The 20,399-nt window shown below is 38.6% G+C and overlaps 1 protein-coding gene across 1 annotated transcript in view; it reads right to left on the bottom strand.

Annotated features, from left to right (window-relative positions):
- Nwd2 (NACHT and WD repeat domain containing 2) overlaps nt 1-20,399 on the bottom strand; it is a 151,412-nt gene that overhangs the window by 129,931 nt on the left and 1,082 nt on the right. The window lies entirely within an intron of this gene.

Here is a 20,399-nt window from a genome sequence, read left to right as displayed (position 1 = left end):
TGTACATTTAATATCAATATTGCACAGTACTGGTGGGGAGGGAGAAGGTGAAAATGAGAAAGATAAGCACTTTTTAAAAAAAGTACTCAGTATAATGAAACAAAGCAAAATGTGATCAATGTCATGAAAGGAAAACAGAAGATGGTGAAATTAATGATGACATAAATTAAGAAGAATATACAATGTAATTGTTTGAGAAGGCATGCTTGCTGGTAGCTATAATGAATTTTTTTAACCTATCACTTCTTCCCTTTTCTGTTACAAAAACAACAACAAGAACAACAAAAACCCACAAACCTTCCCATTTTCCTGTTTTTGTTTCAATAGTGATCAACTGGCCACAGTACTTGGACTTGTCTTAGAAGTGTTTTCAAACTTTGAAAGAGAGAGTCTTTCTTTGTTTAAAAGCTATAAAATCATGAGCCTGAAGTAACCTCTGGTTGCATACATGTCCACCAAAGTCTGGTCTAAGAGCACCAAATAGGCATTCATAAAGAAGCAAAAATAGATAATTCTGATCCTATTCAAGCTTCTGACCATAGTTGTTTCTGAGGCTGCATTTACCCCTGCCCTGTCACAATTTGGTCAATTGTGGTAATAGCATTGCCAGTTCTTGTTTCACCATATTTGAATGCAGGTTTTTGACACCTGCAACCTAAGTGTCTAGGCTATTTTGAGAAAAATCTGAATCAATGAATGCAGAACACATCCTTTGAGATTGGCCTTGAGGGAGGGGTAGGATTCTGAAAAGTGAGGAGGATTCCTGAACAAAGATATAGAGGAGGGAAAGGGCAGAATTGTACCCAAAGAATGATCTCAGAAGTCTGGTAGAGAATGAAGCTGAAGAGGAAGACTGTGACATTACAGAATCGCAGGTTCAAGGCTGTAAAGATTTTTGTTTTCATAAAGGCTCCAATATTGTGGTAAGCTAAATTAGCTACAATGAAAAAATTTTTTTTCCTTTCAAAAAGGAAAAAAAGCCTCAACTTAAAAAAACAAAACAAAACAAAAACCCCTCAACTTCATCTCTGGAACCTGGGAATGTTACATAACATGGAAAAGGGGGCTATGCAGATGGGATTAAGCTAAGAATATTGGGATAGGGAAACTGGACTGGATTATCTGGGAATATCCAAGGTAATCACAAAGGTTCTTGTAACAGTGAAAAAAAAGGATCGGAGAGCAGCAAATGTGAGCGTGAAAGCAGGACCAGAGATGTGACAGTGGGGTCAGAGACAGTGTGAAGGATGCTCTGCTACTTACTGGCTTTGAATGGAGGAAGGTGGCCATGAGCTCAGAAAGGCAGGTAGAGTCTAGAAGGTGGAAAAGGTGAGGAAACGGGTTCTTTTCTAGAGTGTCCCGGGAGAATGCAGGCCTGTCATCATCTTCACATTAGCCTACTGAATCTAAGGGCAGACTTCTTATGATCACTATTAACATATAAATATGATGTTTGTTCCAGAAGCAACAGAAAATAATGCAAATGCTTCACTGTTCATTTGCTTCTCATCTTTCAAATGTCGACCTCAGTAACTACATTGTAAGCTACTGGGTATAAATCTCACATTTCTTACTTTTGTGTATTTTTACTTTTGTGTGCCGAGTTGGCTCCATTGAATCTTACTGGGTTGTTCACTGCAGGTCATTCTACTAGAAGTGAAGTCATGTGCCACATAATGACCACCGTGGTCTGGATGTGGTCTGTCCATTTTCATATTTTGGAAGCGTGCGTGGTCCCCAACGTGACAATGTTAACAGGTGGTGGAAATTTTAAGAGGTAGGGCCTAATGGAGGTCATCAAGCACTGCTCTTGGAAGGGATAAGGTAGTTCCCACAGGATCCAGAGTTGATTCTTATAAGAATGAATTATGAAAGAATCTTCTCTTCATGCTGTGGCTTCCTACTACACAATGTGATCTCTTCCTTCCTCATATGCTCCCACCATGGTGCCATCCACCCTGATGCGATGTCGTTAGAAGGGCCCTCACCAGAGCCAGCATAATGCTATTTTTAAGTTCCAAAATCATAAGCTAAATAAACCTGTTTTCTTTATATAATTCCCAACTTCAGCGATTTCATCACCACAAACACTTCTCAAACTATTACATTGTATATTCTTCTTAATTTATGTCATCATTAATTACACCATCTTCTGTTTACCTTTCATGACATTGATTACATTTTGCTTTGTTTCATTATTCTGAGTCCTTTAAAATGTAACAAAGTTTCAGCCATTGATGGCCTGCAGATATGATGGTGGTTCCACAAGATTACAGGGCCAAGTAATGTCACCATTTCAGTTTGAGTTAATCGCATTCTATGATGTTCACATGATCACAAAATTGCTGAATGAGACATCTCAAAGAACATTTTCCTGTTGTTAAGTGATATGATCATGTATCATTTCATACCTTGAAAAGAATCTTCAGTTTCTTTCCTCCCTAAGAATTATTACTGTTGTCATTATTGTCACAAAGTACTCCAATTTTTGGCGGAAGGGTAGAAGAATTTTCAATCAATTCACAGAATAGGCTGTTGTTGGGCTTGGGAGACAATACATGCTCTGTTTTAGTAGTTGTTGAAATGAAAGACAATTTTAAGCATTTAAGGCTGAAAGCCCTGCTTTGTGTTCACTGTGTCTTATTCTTTCTGCAGCAAGCTCTTCACTAGCATATTCTGATAATTGCATAGCAAAAAACTATGACAAAGGCAAACAGTCTATATTTTATTTATGTTGATGTCACTTTGATTAGAAAATGAAATTATGTTGATAAAATATTTTTAAAACACATCATTAACATAAATATGATCAATCTTTTTATAACTTAAACAGGAAACTATGTATTTACCTGTGTACATAGTCTACAACTATTCTGGTGAAAAAAGATCAGGTCCTATTTTGCTTTTAATTTTATATGCTATAGAATAAAGTCTCATTTTTTACATTTTACTTTTGATCTTTTGAAAATGTCTGGTGATATGTCAAGAGCATTTGTTTTTATTCAATTTCATGGAGCATGGAATTTCACAGTGCTATATAGCCTTAACAGCTTTCAAGTCCAGATTGAAATATCTGTTTGACATATGGACATATCCAGATATAAATATATTCAACCTCCTTGGGCAAAAACCTCCAGAACATCAAGTGAGTGGCTACACAAAATGGCCTATTTAGGAAAAAGGTCAGTTAATTATATAAAAAAAATCAAATTGACACAAAACACCTATAGGAGGAAGTGGATAGAGAAATATTTTACTTAAGGGAGAGACATTACTAAGCTCATACTCCCACTGAAAGTAAAGCAAGCTCTCTGAAAAGTTAAGGACACGTGAAGCTCATTGTTATTTAACCTTCAGCAATCCACTCAAATTCTTCATGTCTTCCTATTATGTAGGAAGGGTCTGATTTTTAAAAAATCACCCATCCATCTGAATTCATCCAGGCATTAAATTAAGCCGACAGTTATCTGTTCAAATTGGGAATGGATAGACTGAATGAGGTTGGGCCCTCAATCTCCTTGGGTTTGAATAGGTTGGCTGGTCCAATCTGAAATAAACGGAGCAGTTATTAACTGCCTTGGTGTCCTTTTCTGTAATCTCCATCTTAATAACCACCAAACACAGTCCTAGAACTCTCTTTAATTGCAATCTCGGTTCAAGGATGACTAGAAAGTAGTATTTATCTCTGTTTACAGGAACTCAGTAAATAGGAATAAACGCAATATATTCAAAAGCTTCTGACAATCACTTAAAGCTCTATGGCGACAATAATTTCATTTCTTTTTTAAAAAAACAATTCAGGGCCTATTCCAATCTATCATCTACTTAAGACATTTCTCTATTAAAATTTATAAGGACTAGATATTTTTCCTTCTCTCTGCTATCCTTCCCTTCCCCCTCTTGCACCGTTTCTCCCTCCCTCCCACTTACTCAGTAATTCTATTTCCACTTTGAATCATCATTAACAAGTGGCATTAATGTATCAATTATGTGCCAGTCATAGGGCTACTTGCTTTCCATATCTCACTAATCCTCATAGGAACCTTAAAAGTCAAATACTGATCAAAGCCCAATTTTAAAGATAAAGAAAACAAGGCTTGGAGATGTGAAGAAAGAAATTGCACTGCTACAAAGTGGTGGAGCCCAGATACTGGAAGTGACCCTCTCTGATCCAGTGCCAACCCACACACGAGCTTTGCTATTGATGACTCTTTGAAAGCTTGTGTAACACATGCTCCCTGAGCTGTCAGACCAGACTGGAGAAGTGCTGGACAGCTTTGGCTATGCAATAGTGTTTCTGCAATGAAATATGTGACTTACATGTCCCCTTATGGGCCATTACATTTTCTCCTGCAATGATAAGTTCTACTATACACAAAATGCCCCAGGAGCTTATCAGCTGTACCATGTAGTCACTGTGGTCCCTGATGGGGGTCACAACAAAGTTTCTGCTGCTATGTTGCAAGATTCCCCAGCTGACATTCACCTAGGACTCTGATGTTGGAATCTTATTGCTGCTACTGAGACGTCATAGTGCTGGAGGTTCTTGTCCCATGAACTTCATAATGGGCTCCCAAATTGTTGTTTTTTTAGTTTCCCCTCTCAAATAATTTTTAACAATTTCCTAGGAGATTTGGTTAGAGGCTGTGGCAGGGAATCCTGGAGCTATACCAAAAAGTATCCTGTGCCATTTTCTAGCCTTTAGACATCAAGATTGACTCGACCCCATGCCAGATCAGAGAGGATTTCCTATATAATCAGGTCACATGTGAATTGGTGTCCTTTTTCCCCTTTTTGTATGTCTATCTCTAAATATCCAAATATTTTGTATCTTGTTTAACTCCACGTTAGTTCCTTGGAACTTGGGTAACTGGTGAGATGCAGGTTAGTCTCTGTATCTTACCACCCTACTGGGACACTGAATGAACCAGTGAATTTCTGGTGTGTGCGCTGGGGGTGTGCAAGGAGGCAGACAAGATTTAGCAAACCTACCAGAACATATACATCCCAGTGAATATTGTCATATCCTCTTTCCCAACATGACTGGTTAATCAGGGAAATGCAAATCAATGCCCACAATGATATACCACCGCACATCTGTTAGGATGGCTATTATCAAAAAGACAAGAGACAACAAGTGAGGGTGTGAATAAAAGGGAAACTTTTCTCATTATTGGTATAAATTGTTACAACCATTATGGAATATTTTCTTAGAATGACTTTTAAAACCGAGTTGAATCAACAAGTGAATATACTCCCTAAATAAGTAAATAGGGAAAATTCTTATCCTTTGTAGGTAAAGTTGGCTTCTTGAGCTAAGATTAATAATTCTGATGAGATAACGTGTTGGTCCCTCATGATATGACTTCCACAAGATGCCTGACCCAATTTCTTATCACCCCTGATATTCGGAAGACATACACAGATACCTTACTGGATATTCATAGATGTCACCTGTTCTGGATGACTAGTGTCTGACGTACAGGGGTATTAAATGGCTTTGAGAATCACCCTCATCTCCTCTTACTCTTCACTATGCTGTCCTTGCTGGTCCTTGAACACTCTAGACATACTCTGCCACAGGGCCTTCACTATTGCCTTTGGTGGAAAAGTTTATCATCCATTATCTGCCTGGTTCCCTTCTTTACTACTACTCTCTTTCCAAATACTGTCATCACACAGACCTTGTCAGACTATCTACTAACTGGGAGAGAGTAGCTGCCCATTACTCTGTCCCTATCTTGCTTCATCTTTCTTCACATTCCTATCACTACTTCCATGAACTTTACAGATAACATAATTTTATTTATGTATTTACATTACGGTCCCTCATCGGAATGTATGCATTATAAAGGTAGAGACTTTGTGTGTATTTGTTAAGTTAGTTAAGTATACTTTGAGCATAGTTACTTGGTAGAGTAATTTCTATATGATCAGGGCTTTAAATAGTATCTTTTAAAAGGTCGAACATTATTTGGGAGCACAGAGTGATGATTCGATACATAAATATAAACTAATGCTCTGGGTTATGGTGGTTACGATTCAATCATTTCCATCTCTGCAAACATTTATCCTTTCATTGCCCTGTGAACCTTTAAACTCTCATGTACTTGTTTTAAAACACATAATGAATTTTTGTGAACTATGGTCACCCTAATGTGTAGAAAAAAGTATCTTGCGTATAGAAAACCCCAACTTTTGTAGAACAACTCTTGTGAATCTGATTAAAAATGGGGCCTAACTGTAAAGTTTTTTTTAAAAAAACTACTTTTTTATGGGGGAAAAAGTCTGCTTACGTATGGTGATCATTTTTCAGAAGCATTTTGAAAAAAAAATGTTAAAATAAATATGGCCTTGTAAGATGTCAACCTTGAAAGACAGCTGGAAATAAACATTCTGGCACAACATAAACAACTTAAATGTTTCCTAACTGTATCATCATGTCATATACACATCTCCCCTCTCCTACTGAGTGGGCCACAAACATACCACTAGCAGTGGGTTTTGAAGTAATGCCAGTTGGTTGGGCCAGGCTCTATGCCTTTTCTTTATGAGCTGTTAGCTTCTCCTAGGTAAGGAGATAATGCAGCTAATAACAACAATGGTGATAATTCTAGTTAATGCTGAATGAAAGCTTTTTGTTGTAGGCATGTATAAAATATCTCACAAGCTTTAAGTCATTTGAGCCTCATAAGAATCCTATGATATTTTCAATTTGAGATATGGAATTGTCAATTTGACAAATTAAGTTACTTAAGGCAACAAATCAGAAAATGGCACAGAGCAAGGTCCCAAACCCCCCTAACCTGAGTCTGAACTTTTAACCTTGATTATTCTCTAGTCCGTGGGTCTTGTGTTGTACCTGTACCCACACTGGATTCCAGAACACAATGCAGGGAAGAGATCCAAACCCTTCTCTCCAGGACTTCATATTTAACTGTCTTACTCCAAACCCCATTAAAATAAATAACAACCTGAAAGTCTCAGTTGTAGGGTTAAAGAGGGGGGTCTTATGTGCTTATTCTGACCTACTTGTACTTTCCAGGTTTAATTAAGAACAGGTGGGAAGGTGTTTCTTTGTCCTGGTGATGTTCCTCATGAACTGTCTCTTGTTAGGCTGCAGGTTCCACAGGGCTTTCCCATCTGCTATCATAATAAACTTCTGAGGCAGGAAATGACTGGTGATATGATTTTTCATACAATGAAGTAGACATGTTCACAGTTAGGAAAAAGAGCCAGACCCCCTACTTCCTCTTGATGAAACAAAGGTCACTACTGGGGAGTTTTGGAGAGATGGAGTAACATAATATTGCAGCCCTCAGAGGTCCCAGAGATCATGTTTTCACCCACCTCATTTTTCAGGTGAGGAAAAAGAATTTCAGAGAGAATGTCTGTGGTTGCAGAGTACCATCCAAACCGGAAGTTATTCAAGCCTCTTTATGACCTTGTGATAAGACAGTGATATGCCATGCACCCATGCTATTAGGATACAAGGGGAAAGCTCTCTAGAAGAATTTATGCCCTTTGCTCCAACTTCCAAGTGGTTATTACCCAAGCCTGGTTATATGCGGTTAAAATGGAATACATATGAAACTTTCCATAAAACTAATATTATTAAGAGTCAAAAGGTTCCTAATCAGTCTGCTTTTAGTCTAAAACAACTAATATTTGCTCTCTTATTGTTTTTCTGAGAACTGCATGGATTTCAAGACTTTACTCCTATTTTCTAGGTTCACAGACACCTCATCCTTTTGTCAATTCTTTTGGATGGTACAAGGTATTGCTCTCTTTCTACTTTCTCCCTGTCCAGGGTCTAAGCAGAAAACAGGTAGCTACTACACTGATGGAATGGGGCTGGCTGGGAACTCTGGCCTCCAGGGTAGGGACACTCAGGCTATGTCTCTATGATCATCTGTTAGAATACCAGCTATCCCCTGGGTGAGGCACTATCAGCATGAGCCAAAGGGAGGCGTGGAGCCATACCAGTATGAAGAGTTTGGGGATGACATTTGTGAACTAGAGTTGGCCCTGGTGGTATGAGGGTCTGCAGGAATGCCTGGGAATCAGACCAGGGGAAGGACACTCTCTCCCTTTACCTCCTCTTCACTTTCTCTAAAGTCTTCTAAAAATTCAGCAGGTATTGCTAAGTATCTTTTTTTGTGTGTGTGCATCAAATTGAGTTATTTATACTGTAACCTAATTACTTAATATTGGCTTATTGGGCAATTTTAGACTTACATATTTGGGAGATTTTTAAAAATATTTTTTAGTTGTTGATGTATCTTTATTTTTTATTTATTTATATGTGGTGCTAAGGATCAAACCCAGTGCCTCACACATGCTAGGCAAGCACTCTGCTACTGAACCACTAGCCCAGGCCATATTTGGGAGATTTTTAAGCAAAGAACAATGCTTTGCTTTTATGTAGGGTTCACATACACTAATCAGAATTCAGGCCTCAGAGCTCCAGAAAATAAACATGCAGTGTTGTTTTTGACACATGGGAAGATTGAAACTCAAGGTTCTAGAACCTGCCTCATCAGGTCACATAGCTGATAAACCTAGAATTCTGATGCTATGATTAAAGATGCTCTGTATCAAATGAAACTCGTGCCCTGGAATTCTGCACATATGGTGCTGGCAACAGAAATTTACACACACATTTCGGGGTCAGCAGAGTGTTGCCAAGGACCCCTGAGCCTACCCACCATAGCTGCCTCCAGAGCACGCGCTGGGACTGCAGTCCTTCTCGTGATACCCACAAGAGAGAAATCCTTTTCTCCCTTTGACACAGTGAAGATAGACTAATTTTCCAACCAGGAAAAGGTATGGAAAAACACACAAAAAAGATTGTACTATAACTATAAAGTCAATGAAAGAGCATCAAATTATTTTTAAACTCTCCGTATAAAACTAAAGCATTTGGCTAAGCCCCAAGTTTCCTTTTCTTCAGATAAGCATCCTGGATTTGTATGGGAGAGCAGGTCCAGGGGCATCTTCAGCCTGCACACACTGAGCATTCTCCCTCTGCTCCCAGAGGGGCTGGACTACTTTAATTTCTAGGCCTTTTCAAGTAGCACCAAGATCCAAGTGAAGCCATTTCTCTTTGAAAAATTCCTTGAAGCCATGGCTTCTCCCTCATGCTGTTCTCCTCTCAGATTTGTAAGGCAGAATCAGTGAGCAAATGACTGGTGACCTCTCCAGATTCAAATTATCATCCGCCTATCCCAAGAACAGAGCCACCTCCTCCATTCCCAAACATCCACCCAATGGGAACACTGTGCTCTTTTGTCACTATAATCTGGGTTTATAAAAAACAGTACAGGGCTGGGGTTGTGGCTCAGTGGTACAGCGCTTGCCTAGCACGTGTGAGCATTGGGTTCAAGTCTCAGCTCCATATATAAATAAATGGATAAAATAAAGGTTCATTATCATCTAAAAATATTTTTAAAAAATCAGTACAGCATATGATTAGAATAATCAACTTACATTAAGAATTAGCTGGGTCATTCTACTATAGTAACCAATTGGAATAATTTTTCAATAATACATGAGACTTTCATTGAAACTCCTATACAATTGTGGATTTTTTTTTAACTTTCTACATAAAACATGGATACCACATGCTCTTTGAAATATCTATGGCCAGGAAAGTGTATTCAAGTCTAAAAGATGAACAGATACCAGAGAAATGGAATTTATGCACCCTTGTGCAGACCTAAAGCAACATTAAATGAATTCTTCATGTGTGAAAGAAATCATACCTTCTGATATAAGAGTTTAGCACATTTTACATTAAAAAGGAGGAAATACTTTTTATTCTCTTTGAATATCCCTTTATTGAACTCTACTTCACTTTATTGAACTGCTTGCAACCTATCACTTCAAAAAGAGGGTTTTTTTTTTCTTGGCCAGATAATATATATTTTTTTAATGAGTTAGTGGTTTCTTCTTTTTTAGAGATGTAACTTACTAATTTAATACCTTGTAGCTTAGGCTGATTTCATATTTATGCTTTAAGCCAATATTTTAAAAATAGTGGTTTTATCTAGTTTCCTCTGAGAACAGGCATAACTACATAGGAAGCACAATGGGAAAATGAACCCTTTCATGCTATGATTAAAAAAGAAAATTTTTTTTCAAGTAATTCTCAAGACATGGTAGCCCACAACAGACACCAGAATGGCAATATGTAAATCAATGGTTGTGCAACTGATGTGATTCTGCAATCTGTATGTGGGGTAAAAATGGGAGCGCATATCCCACTTGAATCAAAGTGTGAAATATGATATATCAAGAACTATGTAATGTTTTGAATAACCTACAATAAAAATTAATTAAAAAAAAAAACTTATTTTCAAGGGCTATTAACAAATTCCTATCTTGTTTTGGTGTCGGGACATTGAAGACTGAACCCAGGAGCACTCAACCACTGAGCTACATCCTCACCTCTTTTTATTTTGAGGCAGGGTTTCACTGAGCTGCTGTGTCTGGGCTCCTCCTGCCTCAGCTCTGGATCACAGCATGCCTCACCATGCCCAGCCCTACATATAATGTTTGAGTCCTGGCTATCTTTCAGTCATTGTTTTAGGTGCTGCATACAGCATTTCCTTTCTTTTTCACAACAGCCTTATGAGGAGAAGTCATAGACCTCACCTTTTAATGGGAGGAGTGCCCCAATTTTCAGAAGAGAAATGAAACTGGAAGAAACCAAATATCTTATTCAAGTTTACAACAAATCTTGGGATGGAAACCTGGATCTCACCCCCAAATTCTTTTTTCTAAACTAGTACACACTACAAAAAATTTGTTTTATCTTGCCAATTTCATTTATTTAATTGTATGACAAACTAAAATCAGTGGTTTAACATCACTACCACGATTGTCCCCTTGAACCTGCAATTTGGATTGAGTTTGGTAGGAAGCCAGTCTCTGCATCATGCAGAATCAGTCAACAGGACAGCTCACCTGGAGGTGGAGGTCCACTTCCAAGACAGTTCATTCTCCCTGTGGGCAAGGTGGTGCTGGCTCTGGGCACCTCTCCAGAGGTGTCTCTCCAAGGTGTGGCCAGATTCTAAGAATAATTATTTCTAAATACAGAAAGTAAAAGTGGCCAACTTCTAAAAGCCTACCCCCCAAACTGATGCTATGCCATTTCTGAATTCTCTTGGACAAAATTCAAAAGAAGTCATGGAAGGAGTACCCAAAACGTTGAGAATCATGTGACAAAACTCTTAACTCCTTAAGATTTCTTATTCAGCAATGATTTTCTTAGACTGTGAAGCTCCCATCTCCCATTACTTTAAAGATAAATATCCATATGGTAACTTCTTAGAGGAGAAAAGGTCTGAATCTTTTTTTCCATTTACCTACAGATTCCTTATATTGTTATTGCAATATGCTTCTGTATGAAGATGCTGTGGTTTGGATATGGTCTGAGCATGTCCCCCAGAGGTTAATGCATTGGAAGGTTGGTGAGGTTGAGAGATGGCAGAACCTTTAGGAGGTGGGGTCTAGTGCGAGGTTGGGATCTACCCTCACAGCAGATTAATGTAGTTCCCACGAGAACAAGTTGGTATAAGATCAGGCCAGACCTTACTTCTCTGGCTTCCTATTTTGCTTGTCATTTCTCCCTCCCATGAAAGCTGCTGCCATAATGAGATCAGCTACATATGATGCAGCCAGGAGACCCTCACCAGAGCCAAGCAGATGCTGGTGCTATGCTCCTGGGTCTTCAGAACTGCAAGTTAAATAAACCTCCTTTCCTTACCAATTACCAGGCTTGGGTATGTTGTTTTAGTCAGCTTTTGTTCATCACTGTGACCAAAAGACCTGACAAGAACAATGGAGAGGAGGAAAACTTTATTTTGGCTCATAGTTTCAGAGGTTCCATTGGTTGGTCCGCTCCATAGCTCTGGGCCCAAGGTGAGGCAGACCAACACAGTGAAAGGACATGGCAGAGGAAAGCAGTTTAGGACACGGCAATGAGGTAGCAGAGCGTGAGCTGTGCTCACAAGGGACAAAATAGAAACCCCAAAGTCAGACCCCCAGGGACCTACTTTCTCCTGCCACACCCTACCTTCCTGCAGTTACCACACAGTTAATCCATGTTCATGGTCAAGGTTCCCAGAACCCAATCATTTCACCTCTGAACATTCTTTCATTGTCTCACACATAAGCTTTTGGGGGACACCTCATATCTAAACCATATTTATTATAGCAACAGAAAATGGCCTAAAACAACAGATTATTTAGACCTATGAATGGAGAACCTGTGCTTTAAAAGGAGTTATTTTCATGTCTTCTTTCCAATGCTCTTAACATTTTTTTTTAAAAAAAAAATCACTTTATATCTTTGGCTAAGTTTCTCTGCTTATCATACAATGACCTTAGTAATTCCTGAATTTTCATTTTAATTAAAGTTTTATAGAATGTCATTGACTGAGTATGATCCTTTGCTGAAGTTACTCTTTGCTTAGCAACGAACTGGCACGCAGGTACTACTTGACATAAGCGGATTTCTAGTCCTTTTAATAGTTTCAATTCTTCTACCTTTAAGAAGCTGTGATTCTACCAGTTCTGTCATGTAAGCAATGAAATTTCTTACCAGTTAGTTTCAGGGCAAAATTTTCCATTGTATTTTGATTTGTCCTCTCTGCTTTGGCCAAATGAAAAAAGACTTCTCCTTCTCTGCTGCTTCCACCACTCCACCTTCTATACCACAATGTTTGTAGTCACAAGCACACTGCACAAATCAAGACAAATACCATTCCTCATACACAACAGACTTTACTAACAACTGATCTCCTTTCCACCAAACCTGAACTTGGCCCCACATCCATCTCTACAAAGTTTTCCAGGAAACTGCTACTAATACCTGACTCCAGGACATATATTATTCCTTCCATCTGCAACATCTTGGCTTCAACTATGTTTCTCATCTTTCAAGTATTGTTCTAAATTATCATTCTAAATTCCTCATTTGTACTGAATAATGCTTCTTATTGTCCAGTCCCTGCATAATCCTCTGACATAGTTGGAAGCACACCTTACACCATGTGCAATGGTGCTGTTCCCACTCCCTGGGCCCCATGGTAACCTGAGCTAAGGATTGAACCCAGAGCCTAATATATGCTGGGCAAGTGCTCTGCCACTGAGCTATAGCCCCAGCCCTAGTAGCAACATTTAAAAGAAGATTTTGAGTTGAAAAGAGCCTGGCTAGTTTATTATACCTGGTCTAAGTTTATAAACAGTCTTCAATGTCTGAATACTTGTAGTACAGCTCCTCTGTCTATGCTTTGAATTTGAATTCATGAAATATTACGAGTGTTAAAGTTGGTTACTTGATGTTTCTTCCTGTCTCCGTGAAATATATATTGTTTGATCAGTTGCCAGGAATTTTTTTTTAAGAGAGAGAGCGAGAGAGAGAGAGAGAGTGAGAGAGAAGAGAGAGGAGAGAGAGAATTTTTTAATATTTATTTTTCAGTTTTCAGTGGACACATCTTTATTTTATTTTATTTTATTTTTTAAAGAGAGAGAGAGGGAGAGAGAGAGAGAGAGTTTTTAAATATTTATTTTTTAGTTCTCGGCAGACACAACATCTTTGTTTGTATGTGGTGCTGAGGATCGAACCCAGCGCCCTGCGCATGCCAGGCGAATTCGTTACCGCTTGAGCCACATCCCCAGCCCTCTTGCCAGAAATTCTAAACAAAATGGATTAATTTTAGTATTTCAATAAATGTTCATGTGCCTAATCTGATTTATAAGAATGCAACTTAGGCTTACTTTATCAAATTCAATTACTTCCTGTTGCTCTGTAGGACTTTGCTCCTCTGCTGTTTTTAAAGTGTTTGTGAGCCACGTATGGTGGTATACACCTGCAATCCCAGTGACTTGGGGGGCCGAGACAGGAGGATCACAAGTTCAAAGCCAGCCTCAGCAACTTAGTGAGATCTTGTCTCAAAATAACGTTTTTTAAAAAAGGGCCAGGGATGAGGCTCAGTGTTTAAGCACCCCTGGGTTCAATATCTGGTACAAGAAAACAAAACAAAAACAAAAAAGTGTTTGTGAATTCTTAACCTACTTTGTTTTCAGTTATCTATTGCTACCTATCAGTCTACCTCCAAACTTCATGGTTTAAACAACTCATTTCTGGAGACATAAAATGACTGTTCCAGAGGCCATGCTAAGTACTTACTTTCAAAAATATTCTGACTGATATTTGTATATAGTTCCTAGGTTATTATCTTTCATACATTAGAGCTCATTGTCTTCCATTAGATATCTTATTGCAATGTAATTTGCACTATTCAATACATTTATCTAATTTAAATGACATGTCTTGAGTATTGAAAGGCTTTGTGTACAAGGGTTAAAAATAAGTGAGTAATCTAGTTAGTGGAGGGTATCTTCTTCCGTTATCTAAAGGGTTCTTCTGAAGCCAAGAGTCTTATTGGTCTCTCTTTACCACCTCACTTACCCTTCCCAGAAGTGGAAAACCTAGAAGAATAAACCAGGAAAGCTCACTCCTTGCCCTTGGGGATTGCTCTTTCCTCCAGGCTGTTTTATGGTGTCTTTGGAGGTTCCCACTGCTAGTGAGTACATGGAAAAATATGGGCTTTTGCTATTTAGTATTAGGAAGCATAAAATGATCTCCCATAAATAATGGTGATATGTTGATCTTGTATCTACAAACTCTTTGGTCTGTTTTTAGACACTAATTTTCAACCAGTTAGGAACTTGCTAGAAAAAGGGTGCTGTTCACCGAGTTTCTGCTCAATATCCAATGCTGTAGTAATAACAATGAACACACTTATTGAAAGCTTACTGTGCACAGGCCATTAGATTATATGCTTTTTCTGCATCATATCTTGTTTAACTATGAAGAAGGAAGGTCAGAGAAATTAATCAACATGACTTTGGAGTTGTGGTGATAATTTTGAAAGTTGGCCACCATGAATCCTTCCCTTCCCTGTATGCATATACCTTGCCTCACATTAAGAAGTGGGGTCTAGTTTTCTGCACCTTGAACCTACCATTTCCTTTCTTGGACAAAACAAAATCCTATACAACGAATCTTGGAATGGAGTCCTGAAAAATGAGAGAAAATTTGGATAAGGGGTAGAGAAAGACAGACAGACACTGCATGGAGAGTCACTGAAGTGCCCGAGTGAAGAAGGGACCAATCAGGCATATGTTTAGCCAGACAGTGTAGCATGTGACCCCATTCAACATCCTGTGGAACTGAAGAGCCACTCAGCCAAACCTTGCCTCGTTCCCAACCACAGAATTATGAGAAATGATAAATTATTGTTTTGAGCCATTTAGTTTTAAAGTGGGTTGATAAAGCAGTGGGCAACTGAAACAGAAATGAAATAGAAACCTGAAGACAGCTTTTGAAGTGGCAAATGGTGTCATTCCTATGGTGTAACAACAATTTTAAACATCCACAGGTGATCTTTTATTGGCTTATTAAACCATAAAGCCACAATCTATTTGGACATAGTGTGCCTGTGTGGTCAAAGTCATGCTTTTAAGTGTCATCTCAAGATATTCATTCTGTTCTTATTCAGAGATAAAAGTTGTTTACTGAATAAAGACGGTATTTTTTTCTGTTCCCTGCGGAGATCTCATCATCACTTTGCCTACTTGATTATCAGGTAGAATGGTTTCCACGCCCTGGCTCTGTTCATGGAGGGAACCCTCCCAACTCTTCCCTATGATCCCTGGAGCTGGCTTATGTAATTCTCCTTGGGGCTCCTTGAATGCTCTGCTCGTACCTTTAGCACAACACTCAGTGCGTGTATTATGTTATTTATGCAAACTCTGTAAGACCAGAGACCTGGTCTGTTTTGTTTATTGCTATATTCTAAGCTCTAGGAACCATTTACCATAAAAAATCAACTTGGTATATTCTCTTTTAAGACTTTTACTTTTTAAAGATGTTCTTGGGGTATCAAGAGTGTGTGTGTGTATTCTGCAAACAGATGGTGCTTTATGAACACTGACTGAAGGAGTGATGGTGCCCGTTTCCTCCTGGGCAAGGTGCTGCGTTTCCATGTGGAGTAACCTTTACCCTTTCCACCCACTCTTCCTTGGCAGTACAGAGGCTGGAAGCCTAGAAAGTCCTAGACTTGCTTGTTGCCAGGTTCCAAATGCAATTCTGGTTCTGTCAAAGAGATGCAATGACATAAGGCTGGAGGAAGGGAACCCAGACAATCTTCTGCCACTAGTCGTGGTGGCCGAGGTGGGTTGCAGCAGAAGTGTTTTGTAGAGGATGCCAGCTGCCCATTACCCAGGGGCACTGTGATACTGGCAGCAGCTTATACAGCTTCCTGCCCTCTGGGTGGCAGCATTTGCAGTGTGACCTAAATTCCTAGTGGTGCCCGACTTTTGTTCTTACAATCCTTACAATGATTTTTGGAGGCACCCAAATTTGTGAAAGATCTAGAATGGGTTTTGTTTTACTACTGAGTTACAACAGTTATACCTCCATAGAATACATTTCTAGATAGTAAGAATGCCTTATTTATGTTTGCATTAACACTCCTACATGGTATCTGGATATTAGTGGAAAATAAAGATTATGCTACAAGAGGCAAACATTTAATACCTACCATGTGCCTAGCATTATTCTAAGTATTTTACAACTATTAGCTGAATCTACTTACTACCCTGAGAGGCAGATGCTACTATTGTCCTCTTTCACAAATCAGGAACCCAAGAACAAAGAGGTTAAACAACTTGCTGAAGAAATAATGCATTCAATAATGGCATGATGCATCAAAACCAAGAAAACTGGTTCCAAAGCCTATACTTGTGTCTAATACTTTCTCCTATGTAAATGTCTGCTTAAGAACTTCGAAGATACAAGTAGAATTTTAGAACTCATTTATTATAAGTGTCCTACGCACACCTACCATAAATAGTAACTTGTTATATTCTCTTACGATTCCACTTTTAAAGCTACTCTTGGGATATCAAAATGACCCTGTGAATACACATATATCTATATATTATTTTGCTGTTTTTTTGAATACTTACAAAGAATGAAAAAAATCAGGGACTCATGGAAATAATTATGATATTAGGAAAGGCAAGAATACTGATAGGTTTCATATGAATTCAGGTCTTTCTGCCTCTTGTCTAGGAATCCAAACAAAAGTCAACAGCTGCTGGTTGCAGTCACTAAACCCACATACACATATGAAGGGGAAACAGGTCATCTTCACTGTGGCTTCCATCAAAATGGAGCTCAAGCCTGATCAGACCCCAAGGGCAAGGAAAGAGCCTTGGAGATGCAAAGTCAAGCTAACAAAATAAACTTAAGTGGAACAGGCTGAACATCTGGACATCAATACTGGGGACTAGAGTGCATAACTCTCAGAGGTGTGAATGCGGAAATCTGAGTGGACTGAAAAATGCATAAAGATAAACGTTGGGGGATTTTTCTCTCCAGATGCCAGGAAGGTGCGCTGGTATAGGAGCACCAGACAGATAAGGCCATCATCTACTCTGCAGGGGAGAAGTGACTCCATCTGATGGCTGCAGGTGAAAGATAAATCTGAGCACAATAGCTCAGGCCTTTCTCTTGTGCAAGGAAACTTGCCATTCTTCTTTGCTGCTCCACATCTGGAAGTTAAAAGGTCTGACTCTGTCCACAGGTAGGAGCAGATGGTGTGTGTCCTATGGATTGCTGATAGTGTGTAGGACTAAGTCTGTGTCATTCTGGGGTTCAATACTGGTAAACTCACTGGCATGGAGTTAAAACCACACTCTTCAATGCAGGCCCATACCACTTACCTGTAATTCCAAAATCCCTAAAGCTTTGAGAGGTTTCTGACAGCAAAACCTGAAGCCACTGAAGTAACTGGTAGCCAAACCCGACCTTAGCTGACATGAAGTCACTTATAAGCTTTATCCACTTAGAGGTTTGCTGACCGATAAATGGCTACTAGTTGTTCTATGCATATTCAAGTTTAAACTAATTAAAATTAAAATTCAATATTCAGATTCTTAGTCATATCAGTCAACGTACAATAGCCATGTGACTAATGCCATCAAATCAATAAAAGCATTTCCAGAATTATGGGATGTTCTGTACAACACTGATCACAGTGAAGTCATGTTTCCCTTCAGACACATTTGATATAGGATACTAACCCAGCCCCCCCTACATTTTAAACATTATATGAGAATTTTCCTTAGAAAGAGAGATAGGGGGTTCCAAAATCATCTCTGACCTAGGGCTTCACAGATAAGGAAATTATGGACCAGCACCAGTATTTATCAGGTAAAAAGCAATATTTTAGTTTTTCTTCCGTGTTAACAGTTCACTCAAAATTAGCTTAGAATAGAGGTAGGGAAGGGGGGAAGGGCCCTCAGAACTCCAGCAATAGGAAGGGTTCTTCTCCATTTGCATTCACAATTTAGTTTTATCTCTTAAAGAATTTATGTATTTTAATATCATTGTCCCAAGAAGGTGTAAGTGCTGTCCTGGCAGCAAGTGGCTAAATGACTAGATAACCTCCAAGGATTAATAAAATACCACAGATGGGATTCCCATGTTGGATGGGAAGTTGGACTCGATGAAGTCCAATGCCCACCCATTTAAGCAAATCTGAGAAAATACTATTGCCTCCCACACAGGTCTGACTTCAGCATCTTCCATGTGGTGAGTACTGGTCAGATGCCAATATATTTTTGGACAGGAATATGTCCATTCCTTAAATGCCTCTATGGCTACCTCTCAGTGGGAGCACACACAGTCAGAAAGTCATGTTCCTTTCCAGCTACTCATACTCTTGCAGCCTGACAGCCAGAAGATGTTGGGCAGCACTGATCCACCACATCTGGCTTGTTCTCTTTCCATGTGGGTGTAAGATATTTACAGGGTCTGACCAAAGAGCACCAAGACAGGTGTTTTTGAGGGTTCTACAGGTTCTTCCCTATTTCACCCTGCTATATTAATTCAGGAAAGCAGCTTGACTTGATACAGCCTTAGTTTTGTCATCTGTAGGACAGAGAAAACACCTCTAAGTTCACCATACTCAGGGGGCTGTTTGAGGATAGAAAACAAAATTAAAATATTGAATGAGCTGTTATACCGGAAATTATTTTTTTCATTCCGAGGACATGTATCACCTTCATTGTAGATGGGGAAATTCTATATGAGCCTTGTAAAGCAATATCTATTAAAAGCAATAATCTAAGGAAGAATCTTGCTTGATTCTGAAAGTATTGCTGTGGCTTCAACACAAAGTAGCTTTTATTTAGAACATAAATTGGATTTCTGCCTGTATTGGGAAGCATGAGATAATGCCCTTTGTCTTAATTTGACAGTGGAGAGGCTCTTCAGTATTGGCCAAGGATCTAATATTGGATCGTACCAATATACAACCATTTGCTTGCTTGCTAAATTGCTTCCATAAAGATCCTACAGCAAGTGCTGCCTCTGATGGAGCATTTACAAAGATTTTAAGGCTTTATGTTCACAATATTAAAAATGCCCATCTCTGTCTTTTTATTTCAATATGCCCCTGGCTCGATTATGTGGATAAAATTTGAGGCCCTTCACCTATTCAAACTTCCCAGGAAAGCTTCACATTTCTGGTCTTTTCCGATCAGTACTAAAGCTGTCCAGGAAAAAAAAAAAAAAAAAAAAAACAGTAATGAAAAGACTTTGGCACCTCCCTCCTGTTTACTTTCCTAGAATTGTTATATGCTAAAGCTTTAATTTTAAGAAACTAGGAATCAGAAGACTGGTAAGGAAAATAAGCTTAATACTGAATTTTTAAAGTTAATGTAACAATAAAAGTCCATTATCATTTTAATCATAGAAATTGCATATTTTAAGCAAAAAAAAAAAAAAAAAAACGGCTGGTATTCACAAAATTTTCACTATTTTAGAAGCAGTTTAAGAGAAAAATGCAACGATTTGGCTGGCTTCACATTAGCAGATTTAACCACTCCCCAAAAACATTTTTTTTTAAGCTCAGGAAAATTGAAAATTTAAGAACAAATGTTTTCTAACATAATTCTCTCAAACACTTTTAAAATATTGCTAAAAATGTTTTTTAAAACTCTGAAAACAACTTGCAGGTTTTCTTAAATCAGCCTGTATGTCTTCATGGGTATTTAATCCAGATGTAGGTAAAAACCCTGGAAGACCTATTTGACATAGAATGATTCCTTAAGTGTACCCAAAGCCCTAAATTTTGTGAGAGGAAGTTGTAAACTCAATGAAAGGACATCACAGCCTCCCTTAAAAGTATACAGTCTATTATGAGTGTTACCAATGCGATTCTTTCCCATTCCTTTATTATGAGTTTACTTGAAACTTCCAATAGTGCTTTTTTTTGGGGGGGGGGCGCTATTATTTTCCAGAAAGTTACTTTTCT

This window comes from Callospermophilus lateralis, chromosome 8 (genome assembly GCF_048772815.1).
Source record: "Callospermophilus lateralis isolate mCalLat2 chromosome 8, mCalLat2.hap1, whole genome shotgun sequence".
Taxonomy (NCBI): Eukaryota; Metazoa; Chordata; class Mammalia; order Rodentia; family Sciuridae; genus Callospermophilus; species Callospermophilus lateralis.
Note: the sequence above shows the minus strand (reverse complement) of the source record. Positions and strands in the feature narration are given on the sequence as shown.